Here is an 18,174-nt window from a genome sequence, read left to right on the forward strand (position 1 = left end):
CCTTTCCTGAACCGCCTGAAAGGGACTTGCTTCCATGAGTTTCTTTATCCCTGTGTGCTTCTGTGCAGATTCCCAAGAACAATAGTGTTTCCTCACATACAGCACCACTGTCAAGTAAAGACATGAATTGTGGTGCAATACCTATTAGTTATGTTTCTGATTGCTTTAACAAGGGCTAGCAAGATGGCTTAGTGGGTAAAGGTGCTTGCTGCCAATCCTGAGGACCAGGGTTCGATCCCCAGGACCCAGATTGTAGGAGAAGAGGACTCCTCCTGCAAGCTGTCCTCTGACCTCTACACATGTGTAATGGCACCTATAACCCCTCCCCCAAATAAATAAATAAATGAATGAATAAATAAATAAATAAATAAATAAATAAATAAAATTAAACAATATCTGACAAAAGAACCTGAAGGAAGGAAGTTGATTGTAGCTCACAGTTCTAGGCTTCAGTCCACCTTAAGGAAGGAAGTTGATTGTAGCTCACAGTTCTAGGCTTCAGTGCACCTTAAGGAAGGAAGTTGATTGTAGCTCACAGTTCTAGGCTTCAGTCCACCTTAAGGAAGGAAGTTGATTGTAGCTCACAGTTCCAGGGTTCAGTCCATCATGGCAGGGAAGTTACAGATGCCTGTGAGCTGCCTAATGTGGATACTAAGAACTGAACTTAGGTCCTCTGCAGTACCTGCTCTTAGCCATTGGCCATCTCTCCAGACCCCCTAGAGCTAAATTAGATTTCTCTAAATTGCAATTCAGTTTTCTCAATAGTATTTGCCACATTAATTTTTCCCACTTATTAGAAATAATAGCTTTATTACGTTACATTGTCCTTGGGGACATACTCATTCAATTGAACTGAAAATGCCATCTCTGGTCTCCCATTGTTTAAGTCTGATCACAGAGTTTTCATTCCTTCTACACATTTACAAAAAATGTCACCATACCATAATGAAATATTCAACATTCTATGAAATATTGATAATTTTCTTCATCATTATTCAACAACTCTTAATGAAAACTCCTCATACAAATGTCTGTATTCTAAACCTGTTTCTCTGTGATCTTTCTTCAATGGGAGTTGGCTTTTCCTCCTCATTATCACCTGTGTCCCTCCTCTCTCGTCCTGTGAGTGCAGATATTTAACTGTCTGCTGTTTCCAAGGTAATTTGTCAGCAAATGCCAGCGCAGGGAATGGATAAGTGGGGGAAGATTTTGCTCCATGGTTGACCCCTGGCTCCTCTTGTTGCTGGAAGACATGCTTCCGAAACTCCGGGGATCTGCTGCAAGGACGGAATTCTCCACTGCTGGCTCAGTTTGGTGGCCCTTGAGTCACTCCGGGGTGGGCCTGATGAATCCTTTGATTCTTCCTCTCAGTCTCTGGAGAGTCTCATTTCCCTTTGACAACCCCTGGCTTGAAGTGCCGCTTTCTCCGCATACCGAGATTCATAAGGACTTAAATGAGTTATGCTTTTGCAAGTTGAGTTGACCAAGTTTTGTGAATTTAAAACTTCATTTTTGGATTGATTTCTTTTATGTGTGTGTCTTGTCAGCTCATATGTCTCTGTATCACTTGTGTGCCTGGTGATGTCAGAAAGGGCATTGGATGGCCTGCCTCTGGAGTTACAGGAGGTTCTTAGCCGCTATGCGGGCACTGGGAAGTGAACTCCAGTTCTCTGCAAGAACAAGTGCTCTCGTCCACTGAGCCCCCTCTCCAGCTCCTTTATTTACTCATTTTCATTGATTTCTTTGTTTAGACAGGGTCTTAAAATGTGGCAGGCTAGCCTTAAGCTTGCTGACTTCTTGACCCTCCTGTCCACACCTCTGAAGTGTTAGAATTACAGGTGTGTACCACCATGGCCAGTTTTACGCGGTGCTGGGGATCTCATCCAGGGCTGCTGCTTCCATGCTCGGCATGGCACCAACTAAGCGACATCCCCAGCCATCTGAGCGCTTTTTGAGACAGTGTCTTCCTCCAAGCTAGCCTGAAGCAGACGGCGTAGCCCAGCCCCTGCGAATGTTCTCAGGCCAAGAGAACGTTAAGCTCTCCCTTCTGTGTTGTCTTCATTTCTTGTGTTCACACCTCTTCCTTGATGCCACTGAAGGTCTCATCTGGCAGTTCTAGGCCTCTGTGTCTGCCCTCCTTGGAATTCTCTGTCTCGTCATTTGGCCTATGGTCCCACGTGCCTTATGTCATCGTCTTCCTGTTTTCTCTAAGTGACTTCCCTTCAATAAATAAAGCTAGCCTCTATGCCATCCAGCTTTGCCTTTGTACAGTGCCCTCCCATCACAGCCCATTCATTACACCACAGTTTAAACTTTGTGTGCTGCTTAGGCTGGTCTTGTCACCTCCAAGAGCTCATAGCATGCTTTCCCCCATTTATGTCTGCCATGTTTTCCTGACCCAGATGTCCCCTGATTTCCTCAGATCAAACACTGCCTCTCGGACATTGTTTCTGACCTCAGCCTCCTTGCAAAGTCCTGCCAACCTTTCTGAGTCCCCAGGACACTGATGGCACTCTTTGAGGGGCCCCTACCTCCTTGAGGTTGGACATTCTCTTTTATTAAGCTCCTCTCCCTCTTGGTGAGCATGCTGTTGGTTCCATAGCCACCCTTGTGTGCTGAAGAATGAATGAATCCAAATGTTTCCCAGGTACAAGTCCTTCCCTTTGAAACCCCAAGCAGTGTTGAGAGAGCTTGCGACTCTGCAGAACACAGATACCGTGCTGACAGTATCTGTGATTTGATTTATCATATTAATTCTTTCTATCTAAATTGTATGTCACTTAAGGCCAGGCCCTCTCTAACTCCCACAGTAATGAATGTGATTAATAAATTGCTTGAGACTAACTTGTGCTTGTTGTAGTGTCTAAGGCTTTCTGTAGGGAATGGGTGTGCTAGACATGGTATTCCGGTTTCTCCCCCCTTAGCCACCGTACCACCAGGCCCACCTTTTTTTTTTTTTTCTTTCTTTTTTCAGAGTTTCAGATTTATTTTAAAACAATTTTATTTTCTTAAACCACCTCACCCTTGGCTTGTCTCAAGCAAAAAGTCAAAAATAAAAATCCTAGAGGAAGGGGAGGGAATGTGACCTCCCTAGAAACCAGCCCTGGCGGCCTTTAACAAACACGAAAGGAAAACACCAAAAACTTGTGCTTCAGCGGCAGGTTAGGACCTCCATGGAGAAAAGGGGGAGGGTTCGAACACAGTCCCCAGGGGCTGCTGCAGTTCCGGAAGCATCTCCACAGCTGTGGCAGGCCGACTCGGAGAGAGGCTCTAAGAGGGGGGACTCCTTGCAGGAGGGCAGGTGGGGGTCAGAGAGCCCACACCCAGGCAGCCTCCAGGGCAGGCCAGGAAGGACAGGGACAGATCCAGAGCGCACAGGACAGCTGATGGGGGAGGGTGTCAGCACTGCCACACGGCCAGAATCCTAGCTCCTGGTTCCTCTGTTTGTTCAAGTGCGGATGAAGACAGACAGACTGCCACTGGATGGTCAGACAAAAGGAGCTGTAAACGCTTGGGTGTGCTCACCCCTGTGTGCAGGCTCTTTTGTCAGGAGGGACAGAGGACCAGGGAAAGCCCTTGTGATGTTGGGTGGGTCTAGGGAAGAACGCAATGTCAGCAGCCGACAGACGGGTGCTCGCCCTGGGCCCCGCCCCCAGACAGGGAAACACTGACAAGGTTCTGGAGTGGGGGCAGGGAGGGCAGGGGAGGAGGCCTCACTCATGGGCCCCAGGCTCCACTGAGGTCCAACAGGAGGCATGCCGCCCCAGCTCAGGGGAGCTGACCCAGACCCCTTTGTACACAGGGCAGCCATCATGGAACAGCCTCTTCAGCCTGAACTCCACAATACCCAAAAGATAAATAGTGTGCGCTCCACCACCTGGAGTTCCTGGTCTCAAGACCAGAAAACAGAGTCCCCGTGCTCTACCCAACCCAGGGCCCATGCCAAGAGCGCTTTCCACCCAGTCAGGAGCTGGCAGCAGCAGAGCCAGGGTCTCTGGCCATGAGACCCACAGACAGCAGACCCTCCCCAGATCCTCGCTGAGGGTCTGACTCAGCTCTTTGGTCCACCATGTCCATTAAAATTAAAATAAGAAAAAAAAAAATAAAAGGCTCCACTTGGTGACTTGGGTCTCTCGAGGTCTCTGCTTCACCCCTCCGTCCATCATCCTGTCCATCCTGTGAGGCATGGCGCAGGCCAGATTCGGGGGCTTGACCCAGCCACGCCCACCAATCATTGCAGCTTTGTCCTCAGCATGCGTTGTCTGTTCCTGGCTTCTGCCCTGGTTACTGTGTACTCAAACCAGAGCACATAGGAAATGAGGCTTGTTCCCCGGATGAGGGAAAACTCAGAGATGGGCCAGGCTGCTATCCCGGGGAAGAGTGGGGTGAGAACGTCCTGGGTGAAATGAACCAAGCGATGGCCATGAGGCTTCCAGCAATACCCCCCAAAGAGCACCTGGCTCCAGGTGTGGTACAGCAGGTAGACCCTGCTACAGGAGACGAGAAAGGCTGCAGTGAGGAACCCTAGGGTGAGCACATGCCTATACAGCAAGTCCAAGAACCTGGCGTTATTTGTTTGATGCGTTCTTAAATACAGGAAAAGGAAGGAATAGACAGAGAAGAACCACATAAACTGGGAATGGCTGGAGGGCATCCCGTCCTTAGTGCCCACTGCCGTGTGTGTGTGTGTGTGTGTGTGTGTGTGTGTGTGTGTGTGTGTGTGTGTGCCTCTACAGAGCCGAGGCTCCTGGATGGCATGTTTGATCTGCCAGTTGATGCCTTCATTCAGTGCCAGGCTCCCGAAGAATGAGATCGTGTGTAGCTCCCGCTTGAATATGATGAGGGTCACAAAACCAACAATAACAAACATAGGGCTGAGGCTCAGGTAGGCAAGGGGGTGGCCAGAGAGATCGCCTGAGGGTATTCAACGTGGGTGAGGGTCATCGGCCGCTGTGAAGCGGGGAGCGAGCACTGTCTGTCCGCTGGAGGGAGCACTGTCTGTCTGCTGCCATCTTACCCGGAGACCCGGTCCAGGTCCACCTTCTTAGTGTCAAATTTATTGCAAGATAGCAATGGCTACCATCCATTGAGCTCTTGTTCTGACAGTGACTCTAATAAAAACAGGCCTGTGGAGAAGGAGGCATTTTTTTCCGTTCTGCAGATGAGGAAAGCAAATCACGAAGAGGTTAAGAAATGGGACCAAGGTCTCAAGGCTCCTAAGTGGTAGCAGTGTAATTTGAAGGCATTGTAGGGACTGGAGTCCTCGCCAGCAAGTGTAGGAGTGGGTTTTGTTTGCCTCCAGTGCTTTGCACCTAGAAGAGTCTTGCGGCCTTTCCACGTTGGTACCACAGCTGTTGAGTCTTCAGCTCCCTGCTCCGTATCTCAGGCTGTAACTATGACCGTTCCGGGACTCTCTGAAAGCCTTGTTCCTGCCACTTCGCAAGAACAGGAGGGACAGACACAGATATTAGAATGTCTCTGCTGTGCTTTTCATTAGGGGAAGTCATTGGCCAAGGCAGGGGAGAGTCTTCCTAGAAGCTTCCTTTATATTGAGCAGAATGAGAACTCTGAGAGGCCCCCACATGTAGTAAGTACCTTCACACCTGACTGTGGCCTCAACCTCCCTAGGCAGCTGCTACACTGGTTACACTAGAGTAAACACCTTGCCCAGTGTGTGCCCTGGCATTTAGTGGGTGAATGGGCCAAACAAAATGATACCAATCCTTGGGCTTTTCTCTAGACCTAACAGATTAAGATTTGCTAAGTTAGGACAAGCAGATCCAATTTTAATTCTCCTCCAATTTTTGTAGATGGAAAAAAAAAATGAAAAGTTAAGGCTGTGCATGGTAACATATGAGAAGCAAAAATGCTTTCCTATTTTCTCACGATTTTTACCACCAGAGGGGTTTCCTCTGCAGACTTCCAGAGTGGAGGTCGATGAATACAGAGGGACCCATGGGCGTTCAGGACTTGTGTGTATTTTATATGTGGTTGAACATTTGAGTGGCTGCTTGTGTTCTATCCCTGCAGTCAGGCATGGGGACTCACAGCGTCTCTTCAGTCCTGAGGCCTCACAGTGCCACTGGAAGTAGATATACAAGCACATCATCTCTGACAGGGCCCAGTAAGGCATGGAGTGGGCTCAGTAGGGTCTTCATTGTGTTAGCTGTAGAGGTAGGTTGGGGTTAGAACTGTGGCTCCCCACTGAGAGCTGCTTCTGGTTATAGATGTAAACAGCCTGATCCAAGAGCAGTGTCCTTGCAGGGATACTTCCCTGTGCAGTTGGAAAGTATTCAAAGGTGATTTGGTTTATCGACTGTCCAAGCTCTGCAGTATGTTGTGTGATAAAACTTTTCCTGGTGAGACGCAACACCTACATCTAGTCTACTCACCCCAGATAGGGAGCCCACAACACACCAAAGTAGGAATACCACCAGTTTGTTTGGGTGAACCAATGAGTTTTATTGGGGTTACTTAGAGGAACATGGGGGAGAATTGCTTATGGGAGCAGTAATGACTCAAAGACAGCTGCATCACCAAAGCCTACCCGAGCGTGGGTGAGTGACAGCTCACAAAGCTGGGAACCTGGAGCACACTGGAGAGTGTCCTTTCCTGGTGCCTCAGTTGTTCTAAACCTCTTCCAGGCGGCTGGTCTGGTCTCAGAGTCGTCTTTGCAGCTTTCCGTGACAAGCAACAGTCCTTTGGATGGACCTCGCGGACCATTCTGTGGGCTCTAGTGTTGTCTGGTGGCATCTTTGGGATGTGACTAAGATAAAGAGAAGAGGGAAACCAATTTTTTCCTTTGTACTTCCTTGGACACTTTGGGGGAAGTATCTGTGTTTCTCCATTCCTTAAGTTTCTAACCTGTGAACTAGAAGCAACAGTGTGCCTGGGTTGAATGAGAGAGAGTATATGGAAATACATTGAAACCAGAAACTGCACAACAGAGGGTCCTTTAAATGACCGTTGAATGATCTAGTCTAGTAATGATGGCACGTATGTGATCCTAGACATGTGGCCCCCAGGCCTGCATAGGAAGGTGGGCTGAAACACTTGACCATCATGAAGGTTATAGGAAGTTTTCAAATGTGGTTGTTGGAAGTTGAAGGTCATGGGACACCGGACTTTGCCAAATACTGCCACATGCATTACTCCTTCTACCAGAAAGTGATCGCGTCTTGGACTTTGGGAGAAGGAGAAAGCGCATATCAGTTATACCTCCCCAGGCAAGGGACTCTCATGAAGGCAGAGATACTTCTGGGGAGGACAGGAAAAAATGGGTGCCGAGCAAGTTAGTATTAAGTCATTTTCTAACCACTTTGATCACAACTTAGGTAAAATCACCTTATGTCTTAAAGTTTCTACTGCTGTGAAGAGACACTATGACATGGTAGCTCTTATAAAGGAAAACATTTAGTTGGGGCTGGCTTATAGTTTTAAAGGTTTAGTCCATTATCATGATGGTGGGACATGGTGGCATGCGGGCAGACATGGTGCTGGAGAAGGAGCTGAGAGTTCTACATCTTGATCCACAGGCAGCCGAAGCAACTGTGTCCCACACTGAGCATAGCTTGAGCAAAGGAGACCTCAAAGCCTCCTCCCCACCCCTGCAGTGATGCACTTCCTCCAACAAGACCACATTTACTCCAAGAAAGCCACACCTCCTAATAGTGCCATTCCCTATGGGGGCCACTTTTTTTCAAACCACCACACCTTACTAGAGAGATAGTCAAGAAAATCCAGAGTCCTCCCTGAGTGGCCGGTGTGTGTGATGGAACTAGGAGACTTGCCTTTAATTACCCAGTGAGATGAGCTCATGGGAATGCGACAATTATTACTCAAGATAACTTCATAATTATTCAACTGAGTTTCAGCTCGTTAAAGTAACACATAACATGATGGTAACCTTATTCTGAAACTCTGTCTCTGATATAAAATGTTCTTCTGATGTCAGAAATCTAGAGCACAGCTTCCTGAGTCACATCTCCACATTGAGTTGTGAAGCCCTGTGACACCAGGGATGGCCTCTGAACCCCTCAGTGCGCCTTGATTACTAGGGCTCTGGGGGGCTATTTTGACCCAAGATCCATTTCTAGAATTGGTGCTCCATTCTTGCAGGGGCTCCTCACCTTCCTTGAATCCACAGTTTCTTGTTTCTTTGAGCTATATGGTTTTTGTCTTTTCTTTGTGATCGCTTTTGATTGTCCTTGAAACTTTTGTGTCTGAGGTTTAGTGTGGTAGTAACTGATGTGAGGTAGTATTACCTGGTGACTTAGATGTCTGACCCATGGCTTAGGGTTCTTTTGAGTTGAGTCTATAGCAGCCATGGACCTAAATTTCTTTCTGGGTATGTATTATTATCTTATCTATTCTTAGTCTGAACCAAGTCTGGTAGATTTCATGTCCTTTTTTTGGTTACTATTGTGACTGAATCCAAAGACCCATTTATAGTTTTCTCTAGAAGTATATAAATAAGATCGTGCTATAGCACTGTTTCATAGTTATTAACCAGTGTTTCTCAACCTTCCTAATGCTGTGACCCTTTAATACCTCATGTTGTGACCCCACATAAAATTACTTTTATTGCTACTTTATAACTGTAATTTTGCTACCATTGTGAATTGTAATGTAAATATTTTTTGGAAGTAGAAGTTTGCCAAAGGGGTTGAGAACTGCTGTTCTAAAGTATGGTTTTAAATTTTTATTACATTTATTGTGTGTGTGTGTGTGTGTGTGTGTGTGTGTGTGTGTGTGTTTTCGCGTGAGTGCGCCCACATCTGCCTGCCTACCTGACATGGTATACATTTGGTGATCGGAGGACAGCCTACAGGAGTTCAGTTCTGCCCTTCTGCTGCATGGGCCTTGGAGATTAAACTCAAGCCACTAGGCTTTATGGCAAGTACTTTTAACCACTGAGGCATCTTGCTGGCCTAAAGTATGATATTTTATATCAACTAGATTTTAGGGGGAAAACCTCTCTTCTCTGGCTTTAGTAAAAATTGTTGATGCTTATTCTTCTGTCTTTTACATGATGGGTTAATTTGTTCAATTTTAGCTTATGGGTGACTAATACATTATAAGCATTCTGCCATGGCATTGGGCAGTCTTTAGTACTTTATGGACTATCTTACAAAATGCCACCAAAGAAATATGTTGGAGCTGGTATTTATTGCCTTAATCTTGTTGTCTACATTGGGAAGTTGCTAACTAAATGTTTTCTACAGCTTTTCCTTAATTGCAGTGTGGTTAATTCCTCTCAACTGCAGGAAGCCAAGGTATTTATAGATTATTATTTTTGTGGTTGGTAGAAGTAATCAGCATTCACTGGGTGCCAAGAACATGCTTGGCATGACAGAGACCATAGAATCAGACCTAGTTCTTGCCTTGTGAACTTGATGTAAAATGAGCTAAATGGGGAAGAAGGATGGAGAGGATACATTTCACAAAATCCTCTCATTTCCTAACAAGGAGAGGTAATGGACTTCAGTTCAAAAGGACACAGGAATTCAACTGCAGAGTATGAAACTCAGGTAACATGGTCATGAGGCCAGCATTTGTGGCAAATGACACAGAACTGAGGTGTGAGTCATGGCAAACCCAGGTATGGCGATCACTGATCCCAAAGCAAACCTGTAGAGGTCTAAGTGGGGAGGAGGAAGAGCTGAGGAAACAGCGGGTATGCCTTTGCTGTAAGGGTAAAGAATCCGGAAACGCTGGATTCTTCTCCCTACCTAGTGGCTGCATCGTTGGACTCTCTGACTTTCTAGTCATCCCCTCATCCTGTTCCCAATTCTCTCGTCCTGGTTTAGACCCTCCTTTATCTCTCGCTGGTATAATTCTCATCTTCCCCTCTCTGATCTATCATCCAGGAAGCAGCCAGGTACATCTGATCCAAGTGTATTGCTCAGGGCTGGAGAGATGGCTCCGTGGGTACAGGCAACTTGACAACCTGAGTTGGGTTGCTAAGATCCAACTCCCAATAAAGTTTATTGAAAAACAAACAAACAAACAAACAAACAAACAAACCAAACCAAACCCTAAATGGTTGGCCATGATTTCTGGAAGGATGTTGGACCCTCTTGCCTTGTTCTACCCACCTGTTCGGCATCATTTCACTGGTGGGTCAAAGCTGGTAGCATCTAACCACATCAGTGAATTGTGCTGGCCTAGCTTTTGTTTCTGTGCGTGCTGTGCACCTGCTTAGAATGGGCCCTTTCCTCTGTTTCTACTCAGTAGCCACTACTCATCCTTCAAGTTCAAAAACGACCTCTCTGAGCACGTCTGACCAGTGCCCAAGTGAAGTAGGCACTTGTCCCTCTGAACCTGTGCTGCGCTTTGTAGATAGCACCTCATCACAGCTGTGACCCTTGCATGCTGTCACTGTTGAATCTCGTGTCTGTCTTTTGTGTTCTATTAGGACTTAAAAGACTTAGTGTCTTTTATTCCCCCTGCTTTGTGGCAATCATTGCTGGCTCCAAGAAGGACTGGGTCACGTCAAGCTGCCAGATCCTCAAGGACACAGTGTGTATTGAGAATCTGCAAAGATTTTCAACTTTAGTATACTGCAAGGAGAAAAGACCGGCTCTTGGAATCATGAGAGGATGTATTTATCTCTCATTCTGGATGGTTTCCAGTACTGGAGGACAGGAACAGTTGGTACAAATGTCCTGGATTTGTGGATGTCATCTTGATATGGGGACACCTGCTCTGGGTACAAAACTGGCATTTTTTTTTTTTTTTTTGGACCCTGAGAAGCAGAAGCCTTCAAGTCTCCTAAGGGTACAGCAGAGTATGTGCAAGGAGATGGCTGCCCCAGGTTTACTTTGTAGTGCAATTACTGTGGCCATCTGGGGATCTGCCTCAGAGCATGAGGATGTCTTGGGCACTTGTGACTTTTGGAGACTCAGTGACAGTATATGATTCCAAGACCAGTGGCGAACAGGGAGACCTACTTTTGAGAGCACTGCAAGTGTCATACTAAATGAACTTAGTGGGCCACGTTTCCTTTGATCTGTTCAAATTTCCTAAATCTGTGTAGCAAATGATACATTATAAATAGACCCCTCTTTTGGAGACAGGGTTTTCCTGTGTAGTTCTGGCTTGCCTCAAATTCAAGATCTTTCTGCTTCAGCCTCCTGAGTGCTAGGATTAGAAACATGAACCAACATGTCCAACCAAGTAATGCATTATATGAACCTGGGCTCATGATTTTCCCATCCCTTATTCATGCCTCACCGTCCTTTGTAGACTCACCAGGGTAGAGACAAAATGCAAGACTTCAGTCTTTCCTCATAGAGCTTAAGCCTCATTGATTACTACGTTGTATAGAAAAGTAGAGGACCAATTGCAGGGTTTAGAAATGAGAATGTAAAGTTAAAGCTTGACATTCTGTTCAGGGGTCTCATCCCTGGGCTTGCTTGCTCACTTTTCCACTGTTTTCTAGATGTGTGTGCGTGCATGTGCACATGCTCTCTCAACTGCAGGGGTGTATAAATTTCCTCTCTCTTTTATTTTATCTGATTATTGAGAAGTCCCTTCTAGCCCTTCTGGGAGGAAGACTGCCCTTCCAACCGTGCCCTGCTATGCTGAGATGTGTGGATTACCGGTCCAAACAGAGTTGGGCTGGAGTGAGGGCAGCAGCTCCAGGGCTTCTGTTGAGGGCTCAGTGATGAATGAGAGCATCAGTTCTTGCTCCTGGACTCTGAGATTCTGCTCAAATTGGTACTTGATCTTGAACCTCCATGTTAGCAACCTCTAGCCTTCTCAGAGTTTGGGTTCAGTCACGAAGATGAGAGTTGAAATTTGGAGTCTGTGTTCTTGGGCTTTCTGCTTTGGTGATTGTTACATGCCCCTACCAGAGAAAATGAGAAGGCAAAGCACGTTTCACAGCTTTCCCACCTCCTGTATCAAGGCCAGTTCCCTACATTTTTCATCCATCCATCTCCTCTTGGTCAGCGTCATCCTCCTAGCCACCCTGATGAGCACATTTGAATTCTGGACCACTCTTGCCACCCCCAGGGCATTTTTTTTTTTTTTTTTTTTTTTTTTTTTTTGTGCTCTGCACCTCTAACACTATTGATTTGCCATTCTCTTCTTGCAGTTTATTGGGTTGGACTGCGCCTCTGACAGCCCTTCTATCAGCTGGTCTGAGTTAACATCTGTCACCATGGTTTCTAGGAGTGCTGGGCTGGATCAGCACAATGTGTTTTTCTACCATGTTCTTTGCTTTAAAGCTGAGGTGGTCTAGGAACTCCAAGACATCTAGAAGTAATCCACAGAGCTGTTTTCTCCTACCTGTCCTCACTTTCCGTCCTGTCCACTTCTAAGCCCACGTTCCCCAGCATCCCTTTGCTTGCTCTGCATCCTGCTGTCCAGCTAATGAAAAACTTCTGCCCCCTTCTGCTGTGGGTACTTAAGTCTCTCTTTGAGTCTACACATGTGTACAGCTGCACACGCAGTTGGGTGTCACTGTCTTGTCATATATGTAGAACGTTATGGTTGCATATGTATGTGTCTCCATCTTGCATATTAATTTGTGAATCTACAGACAGAACACCCTCCTTAACTGAAAGCAAGAAGCAACAGTTCTGCTTGGCTTGGAGTAGGCATGTAAGCACATGTGGGTCTGTAAGATCACAGATGTATGTATGTGTGTAAGATGTATGTAAGGGGGATGCTGGAATGGTCTTTGAAGCCACTCTCCATTCCTTATAGTCAATGCTAAGAGTAAACTTAGGAAACAAATTGCATTAGGCAGCTCCTTTGTTTTCCTCTTAACTATGCAATATGCTGATTTGATAAATAACTGCAGCTGGTATAACAAGTGTATACTCTGTTAATATAATAGCCAGTTGCCTCAAAACTCATCAGTTGAGAGGCAACAAGATGGCTTACCAGGTAAAGCATCTGCCACCAGTCTTGATGACCTGAGTCTGATTCCTGGGACCTACATGATAGAAGCTGTCCTATAAATTGTCCTCTGACCCCTCTACATTGTTGTGGCCATGTGCACCTCCCTATGAAGAAATAGCCATAATAAAAATAATAAAACCATATCAATGGAAAGTTACTCTAATCCACTTATTCTTGTAGTTGCTATGGGTTGGGTTTACAGGAAGGACAGTAACAGTGTGGTTCTTGCTCAAGGTCTTGGGAGATTATATTTAGTCTGTCCCTCTATTGTGCCAGGGGGCACAGATGGGATATGTGGTTTTCCTTTGGTTAGGTTTTGTAAATGTGGGTGCAGTGACCCAAGAGGATAAGGCTTTGTAGAGATGGGGTGGGTAAAGTTCTTGGAACTTGTATAAAAATACAAGTGTTGATATTAATATGGTTATTAATAATTATGGCGCTAGAGCCTTCATTTTGTTCATCTGCTCCCCATACCACATCCACCCTTGGAAGGGGGGTGAAGAAGCTGGTGTGACTGAATGCCAGTTTTCAGAGGGTATCCCTGTAATGCTGTCTAGGCAGGGCATAAGGTCAGGCAGTGTAGTTCACTGTCTGTTGTTATAAGAAAATATCCAAGGCTGGATAATTAATAAAGGATCGTGGTTTATTTAGCTGTGTTCTGGATGCTGAGAAGCCCAAGGGCATCCTGGGAGGACCTTCCTGAAGGATTATAGCATGGCAGCGGGCACCACGTGATGAGAAGGTGCGAGCAAATCAGAAGAGTTTTTGAAACAAAGACGTTCCCACAACAGCTCATTCATTAATCCGTAAATAGGTGAATCCACACACAGGGGCCCCACTCTCCTCAGCCCGTCCCTTCCCAGAGGCCCTACCTCCAACCAGCACCAACATGGAACTTTGAAGATTAAGTTTCTGACACATCAATCCTGGGGAACAAACATTCAAAGCACAGCTCCTTCACATCACCCCAAAGGGCTGTTCTTTCTCTCCTAGACTCTCCCTTTATTCCCATTTCTGTATGGAGCACAAGGAAGGAGTGTGCTTAGCTCAGATAGCTGTTAGCAGCACTTACGGCACCCCGGTAGGTTAGGGGTGTTCGCTCCTTTGCTACTGGAAGCACTCAGGGTGCAGAGGAGAGGGTCCTTGTCCCATTGTTATCTAGGAAGGGGGATTCTTGGCATGTGGGGCTTTCAAGGCTAAAGCCAGGACACGGCCTGGAAAACCGGACGGCTGCTTCTCTCTAATTGTGCCTAACGTCGCTTCCTGTTGCAGGCCCGCACCTAACCGTCCTTGCCCCTGCTTCTCGTCCCCAGGAACTTCCCAGCTCGGGAGAGGCAAGCATGTAGCTGAGGCTTCCTGTGTGTGGCCCAGAGCCCTGCTTGGAGACGCTGCAGCATTTCCTCTGTCCCGGCAGCTGCCTGTGCCTGTCCTGCATTTTGGTCTCATCTCTTCCATGTTAGAATTGCTGCTCTCTGAACCTTCCATAACTCCGGGGATGTGGTGATTGAACACCACAGACTCGAACCACCAGGGCACCATGTTTTGTGTGGTGCTGGGCGAGATGCCAAGCTAAGCTTCCTGGCTTGCTTCCTGTGTGTCTCCGTGGGCCAGCGATCCTTCTCACCTATCCCGGGGACAAGCCTTGTCTGTGAGTGATTGACAGGTGTTCCCTGACGGGAAGTGGCTTCACGGCAGCTAATTCTCTGGTAGAGAGCAGGGGACGTTTGCTCAGGTTTGCTCCCTTCTGAGGTTTTTGCTTGTGTGGGGTGTGCAGGGTGACTGTGGAGGAGACTTCTTGTGGAGAGGAGAAAATGGGATGTGGCTTCTGGTGGGGCGGACGGATGAGAATGTCTAATGGAGACGGTGTTTGGTTCTGTTGTGAGGAGCGTGAGTCATCTGCCCCTCTCCATAAAAACCCTTGTTAAAATGTCAGTTTCTCCTTAGAACTGTCTTTTCCTTTTTGAACCCATAATGCAGGCGTGGACCCTTGCTGTTGACTCTTGGTGTCTTGGAGTGTGACGCAAGCAGTGTGCATTGAGGCTGTCTTTAAGCTAGGCCTGGCACAGTCCTACTTAGGTTTCCAAAAACATTTCTCTATGTCTCAAAGAAGACTCTTGCCTGCAACCTCTTCTGTCTGGGATGGCGTCCTTCTCCTTCGCTCAGTTCTTACTGAACTCATGGAAGGTCCTCCTGTCGTTTCCAAGACACACTCTCTCTCTCTCTCTCTCTCTCTCTCTCTCTCTCTCTCTCCCTCCCTCCCTCCCTCCCTCCCTCCCTCTCTCTCTCTCTCTCTCTCTCTCTCTCTCTCTCTCTCTCTCCCTCCCCCTCTCTCTCTCTCTCCCCCTCTCTCTCCCTCTCTCTCTCTCCCTCTCTCTCTCTCCCTCTCTTCCTCTCCCCCCCTCTCTCCTTGCTCCCTCTCTTCCTCTCCCCCCTCTCTCCTTCTCTCTTTTTCTCTGTGGGTCACTGTGTATTTGTGTTTTCTTCAACAAATATGAAGTGCTCTGTGACTTTCCCATAAAGAAGTAGAGTTCCATTGTGGCACCACATGCTTTTCCAGCATGTTGTCTAATTCGGGGGTTAGTTCTCTTTTGCTTTGAAAAATAACTGAGAAGGAGAGAGGAGGAAAGACATATTTTTGGCTCACGGTTTCGGTTCATAGTTACTTGGGTCTAATGCTGGTTTCTGGGCCTGTGGTGTGTCAGTGTGCCACGATGGCAGGGGATGGCACAGGATGGCTGTTCACTTCCTGGCAGCCAGGAAGCCGAGAGGGGCAGGGGACAAGAGATGCCCTTCAAAAGCATGCTCCCAGTGACCCATTTCTTCCATCTTGGCAGAACCTCATAAGTCTCTGCCACTTCCCAATCATTCCATCAAATTAATTCGCCAATGAAGCCAGAACCTTCATGGTCCAGTGACTTCCCAAAAGTCCATCATCCGCCAATGGAGTTTCCAACACTGCAGGCTTCAGGGGACATTTCAGATGTAAACACTGCCGGGAACAGGAGGGGACCCAACTTCCCATGTGGGCTGTAGCATCCTGAGGAATTAATTTCCAAGATCTCTAATTAGGTGAGGCTGGGATTGTGATTAATGCTACAGAAAGAATTTCAGGATGAGTCAGGGAGAGCAAATTTGAGATTTGTTAGGTAAAGAAAAGTACACTGTTTAATACAAAAAAAGATAACTCACACTATGCATTTGAGTATGGGCATTAAGGCATATACGCACTCTTAAGATGGGATAGTAGTATCTAACAAGGTAGGTTGGTACCAGCTTCTCAAAAGGAGAGTATTGCAGTAATGTATCATATTTGGGGCTTTTTAAAGTGTGTGTGTGTGTGTGTGTGTGTGTGTGTGTGTGTGTTTGTACTTGGAGACTAGAGGCTGGCCTCAGATGTCTTTCTTAATTGCTGTTCATGTAAATTTTGAGACAAGGCCATTCATTCTGAGCACTGAACTTGCTGAATTGGTTAGTCTAGTTTGCCAGCTTGCCCTGAGGAGCTCTGTCTCCACATTCCAAGTGCTGGGATTACAGGCAAGCTGCCTGCCATACCTCCTGGGCACTTACATGGGTGCTGAACCATCTCCCTAGTCCTCAGTTTTGGATTGTGGTGGCTTTTGAAGTTACAGTGTCCAAAGGATTTAAAATTAAGTAGAACTCTTTTTTGGGTACTTGCTGTCTTAGTTAGAATTACTATCGCAGTGATAAAACACCATGACCAAAAGCAAGTTGGGGAGGAAAGGGCTTATTTGGCTTATGCTTCCATATTGTTGTCCATACTGAAGGAAGTCAAGACAGGACTCAAAAAGCAGGAACCTGCTTACTGGGTTTCTCAGTCTGCCTTCTTATAGAACCCAAGACTACCAGCCTAGCAGTGGCCCCACCCAAAATTGGCTGGGCCCTCCACATCAGTCACTAATTAAGAAAATACCCTACAGGCTTTCTTACAGCCTGATTTTATGAGGGCATTTTCTCAGTGGTGGCTTCTTCTTCTCTGATGACTCCAGCTTGTGTCAAGTTGATATAAAACTAGCCAGGGCATTGACTTTTATCAGATGAATTTTCTGGAGTGCTTGGGTTTACAAAGTGCTTTGTACAGATTTCAGACAAGAAAGGTTTACAGTTTGCTAATTTAAAAAAAAAAAGGTGGAAAAGTCAAAGGAATCCTTATTACACATAGGTCACAAAGAAGTCAAGATACATGTTTTGACTCTAGATATATCTCATAATCTTGTATATGATATTTACTCAGAGAAGTAGAGAGTTAAGATGAGAAAGGAATGTTAATGAGGTAAAAATTAAAGGTCATGCACATATTAGCCTAGTTTAGCATTCCTGCTTGAAATATCTTTCAAAAAGAAAGTGGTGGTGTGATGATGGGAGATGTTGTATCTAATTAAGGGATTTTGGTCAGCTATGTCAAATTATTGTCATTATAGTTTTTTAAATTTTTGTGATGGGGTCTAACTGCAATAGCCTGGCTGGCCTGGAACTCTCTTTGTGGACCAGACTGTTCTCAAACTCACAGAGATCCACCTGCCTCTGCCTCCTGAATGCTGGGATTAAAGCTGTGCCCCACCATGCCCAGAGCTGTGCCAAAATTCTTACCTCTCAGCCAGATTCTTAGGGCAAAACTTCTACTTTCCTTTCCAGTGTTCCATGAAAATTTCCCGTCTTTCTATCCAGTCTCAAAACCATAGCATTCCATTTCACAGATGAGAAACTGAGGTAGCAGCTGTCTCAAGCTCACAGAACAGCTGAAAGTAGTTGAACTAGAAATGGAAGTGTATAAAAGGACACCATGACTGTTCCATGGTATGGGGAAGGGGAGGGTTTTTATTATAGATAAGAGAGAGAGAACAGTCAGAGGAAGAGTCCAGAGTGGAGAGAGAAGTAGACTGAAAGTGGTCAGCAGAGTTGGATCTGGCCATGAGAGAAGAAGGAGCAGAGCAGACCGAGAGAGTGAGAGAGAGGGGGGGGGAGAGACAGTGGGAAAGAGAGAGAGTGAGAGAGTGAGAGAGTGAGAGAGGGGGAGAGACAGTGGGAGAGAGAGAGAGGGAGAGAGAGAGGGAGAGGGAGGGAGGGAGGGAGAGAGAAGGAGGGAGGGAGGGAGGGAAGGAGAGAGAGAGAGAGGGAGGGAGGGAGGGAAGGAGAGAGAGAGAGGGAGAGAGAGGAACATAGAGAGGGAGAGCAAAGAGAGGGAGGAGGGGAGAGAGAGTATTGAAAATTGCAGGGTTATATGGAAAATGAGTAGCTGGGGAG

The 18,174-nt window shown here is 46.5% G+C and overlaps 1 protein-coding gene and 1 pseudogene across 2 annotated transcripts in view; one reads left to right on the top strand and one right to left on the bottom strand.

Moving 5' to 3' along the window:
• The window catches only part of C15H1orf226 (chromosome 15 C1orf226 homolog), a 300,724-nt gene that overhangs the window by 44,988 nt on the left and 237,562 nt on the right, over positions 1 to 18,174 (top strand). The window lies entirely within an intron of this gene.
• On the bottom strand, positions 3,907 to 6,133 carry LOC114689986 (annotated as a pseudogene).

Source organism: Peromyscus leucopus, chromosome 15 (assembly GCF_004664715.2).
Source record: "Peromyscus leucopus breed LL Stock chromosome 15, UCI_PerLeu_2.1, whole genome shotgun sequence".
NCBI classification, from domain to species: domain Eukaryota; kingdom Metazoa; phylum Chordata; class Mammalia; order Rodentia; family Cricetidae; genus Peromyscus; species Peromyscus leucopus.